This window comes from Lampetra fluviatilis, chromosome 42 (genome assembly GCF_964198595.1).
Source record: "Lampetra fluviatilis chromosome 42, kcLamFluv1.1, whole genome shotgun sequence".
Classification (NCBI taxonomy): domain Eukaryota; kingdom Metazoa; phylum Chordata; class Hyperoartia; order Petromyzontiformes; family Petromyzontidae; genus Lampetra; species Lampetra fluviatilis.
The window spans coordinates 6585552-6589314 of record NC_136316.1 but is presented as its reverse complement, the minus strand read 5'-3'; positions in this window follow the sequence as shown (position 1 = coordinate 6589314).

The following is a 3763-nucleotide window of genomic DNA, read 5'->3' as shown; positions in this document are numbered from 1 at the left end:
CGGAAAAAGAGGACAATAATTCCACGCGCGAATCAACAAAGCGCCTTATCCAAAGGTAGGGAGCCCGTATCCACAGGATGCGCCAACTTTAATCGAGCATAAATTATACAGTATTCCGAGTATCGTAATTATACGCCGCTATTTGATGTATGCCATTTGTGTGTGCACATTCATATTCGCTCAATAATAAATTTGTCCCGGGGCATATCATTATTATTCGGTGATGTAATGGTCAGCCCACTGGATTTGCAATCCAGAGGTCACCGGTTCCATTTGATCTCCCGCCGTGACCATTGAAGTAATGGGTGTGTTTCTTAAACCGCACTGCCTCCGTCCGCGTGGCACTATAAATGGGTTCACCTGTAAAATCTAAACCGCAGGTCACGTGTTCTTGGTTTTTTCGGTAAAGTCACGTAGAAGGGAAGTAATAAAATAATACAAATTTAACATAATAAAATAATTCTCACGACGTTTCGGCCACAACGCAAGCAGCCGTCCTCACCTGCCGCTATTTGATGTATGCCTGAGGAGGGCTGCTTGCGTTGTGGCCGAAACGTCGTGAGAATTATTTTACTATGTTTTATTTTTATTATTTTATTACTTCCCTTCTACGTGACTTTACCGAAAGAACCAAGAAGATGAATCCCTGCAGTCACGAAAGCTTTAAATCGCAGGACACGTGTTGGTGGGATTGAGTGTGGCTATTCCGACCACTTCTAAAGGTCGCCGCGGTGGCGAGATATTCACTCCCTCGCCTGGTTTACAGGAGATCGTGGGTTCGATCCTGACTCTGACACCTGCTCTATATTTGGAGTTTGCATGTCTATCTACCCGTGGTCGCGTGGCTTTTTCTCCGGGTCCTCCGGTTTTCCCCTCCACATTTAGGATCTTGCTTTTAGAGTATTTGGCTGCGATACATTTCCACGTGATAAGCCACTTCGTTGAGCTATCATTTGTGGCCAGGTCGCTTCTGAAAATGAGCGATTTCGCTCAGTGGGTTTTACCTGGAAAAAAAAAGTTTAGTAGTTTTAGTTTAATTTACATCTGTCGTGCATGAAAGAGTAGGCCACGCACCCTCTTGATGTGGGAATCCCTTCACTCGCAAACTTTCCACCCTTTAGCTGAAGCCCTTCCCCAGCATTGGCATGAGCAAGCTATTTCAGGGCTGCACCTTTATCTCTGTCATGTCATTACGTGTATGAATCTTCTTGGTTCTTTCGGTAAAGTCACGTAGAAGGGAAGTAATAAAATAATAAAAATTAAATATATTATATTATTTTATTGTTTTATTTTTAATATTTTGTTACTTATAAAATAATACAAATAAAATATGATAAAATATATTATATTATTTTATTATGTTTTTAATATTTTGTTACTTCCCTTCTACGTGACTTTACCGAAAGAACCAAGAAGATAAATCCCTGCAGTCACGAAAGCTTTAAATCGAAATACTTGTATGAAGACAATGACAAATACGTCCGAGGGGCGCCGTGTTTTTGTTAACCCCAGAGCTGAATTATGGTGATTTCTACCTCTTGTGGATGGGCGCAGAGTGCCCTGTTTGTGTTTTTATTTTAAACCTGACTAATGTTCTTTTGACGTTTGCTGTGTTTATTTCGGTGGGTTCAGCCTCGGTGGGAAAGTTTAAGTAAATACAACGTCGAGGCGAAATGGCCTCGGCTTAGTTCATCATCGCATTGCGGAAGAAAAAAAAAACCCCGCGCGTCACAAACATCTGCGCGAAATACGCTCGCTGGGCCAACATGTCGGGGAAAACACATTCCTGTAACCTCACAGATGCGGTCTGTATTCTACAACGGTAGCTGCGTTCCTGAAGAACACCACGTTGGGGAAAAATCGCGTTACAATAAACATATAATATCGGGTAAAGCACAGTCAGGCGATAACACGTGAGATGCGTACGCGGCCCGAACAAAGCTTTAGACGCGTGGGGAGCATCTAGAAGTATCCAGCAGCATCCCAATGCCTTGTGCGGTGACGCTACGCCGAGGCAGCCGTACGACCGCTCATTCCTACTCGCGCGACGTAGTTATGTTGTCTCGATCGCGTTTCATCCAATTCGCATTCCGCGTTATAAAAGATGCGTTCCCTCACACATTCATCACGTTGTATGCAATTATCGTTATGAAAACAATACGCGTTATAGGAGAACAGACTGTTATAGCCGCCGCTACTTGAGCTTGAGCAGAACGACTAAGGGGGAAGGTAAAACAAACTACGCGTGGTCGATCGACTGCCCTCTCCAAAGATAAAGTACATTGAACAGAAGCAGCTCCATTTAGGTAATTACTGGAAATTACTGCCGTGACTTTTTCATCAGGAAATGTCAATAGCTTTTGATTCCCAGTAGATTGTACTGGATTGTTTGTAGTTTGAATTCATGTTTAATAATTTGTTCTTTTGGGGTTTTTGTTTGTTCCATCAGGGCTACATTCACTCCTTTTTTATCGCACGCCGCTCCTTTCTTCAAGATATCGCAATTAAATAGTATTGCATGCAATGCTGAATTGATGTAATGAACACAATCATCAGTTTTTGTCGGTCCACTGGACGAAGGCTTTCCCATCTCCTACAGTCCTGAGGTTCCGATAACACTGGTCAACACACTTTTTCTGACATAAGGTATTCCAACGGGTTGAATGTAATTTTGGGGTGCTGATTTCAAATCTGGCATCAGTTTTTGTCTATCACATCAGGTTTTTGAGATATCAAATATTGCATTTTCAATAAAAACTGCAGAAGAAAAATATTAAATAAATGTGGATATCACCAAAAAATTATATTATAAACACACTATCCTAAAAATACAGCACCATATTTTAACACTAAAGCAGTCACTGACTCGCAACAACTTGCAATCATAAGTAACAGAATTAATTTCGGGTAAAATCAATGAAAATGCGGTATGCCGATAGCATAAAAATGAGATGTGATAGAGCAAATCTGAGATCAGATTTGGAATCAGCACCCTGAAATTCGTCTAAAACAGCTGCAAAAGTCCAGGCCAGAAAAAAATGTTTTTGTTGACCAGTGTAATCCATCCCACTCCTACACACGGACAGATCTCACCGCTCCTTCTCCGCAGGAGTCGCTCTTTAACGCTCATTCACTCCCTTGGCTCGCGTTCTGTCACCAGTCTTGTCCATCAGCAGTAAACGCTTCTTACGATGTGTCCTTTCCCCAATCAACTTACCATTCTGAATGTATATATGAATGGGGAAGCCACTGGAGCTAAGCACTTTTAAATCTAAATTATTGGAACGATGCAACATGAGGCTGTTGAGGTTGTGTCCACGTGACATTATATCGGTGGTCTCTCCCGAGGTGCCAGCCATCAAACTTTTTGGCTAACCATCGAGCACAGACGGTCACTGCATCGTGTACTTTCAGATGCGCTTTTGCGGCCGTCTGGAACGCTCTTCCTTCCGATATTAGAAAGCCATTGCAGCTATGCATTTTTAATCACCTATATTGAAAACGTATTTCTTTAGAACTGCTTTTTGTGTTAAGTTTGTTGACTTTCCTCCATAGCTCCGATGAGCACGCTTGGCTACATACGGTTCGAAAGAAGTTTAACATAAATACATATAAACCTTCTTGCACTCTCCTTTGTAAACCAACTTACCATTCTGAATGGTCAATGCGATGCCTCTGATTTTCTCGCCAATTTATGTGCTCTTAATTTTTCTGCAACCCATATATATAACGTATACTTTCTGAAATGTTAACTGTGCGCAAA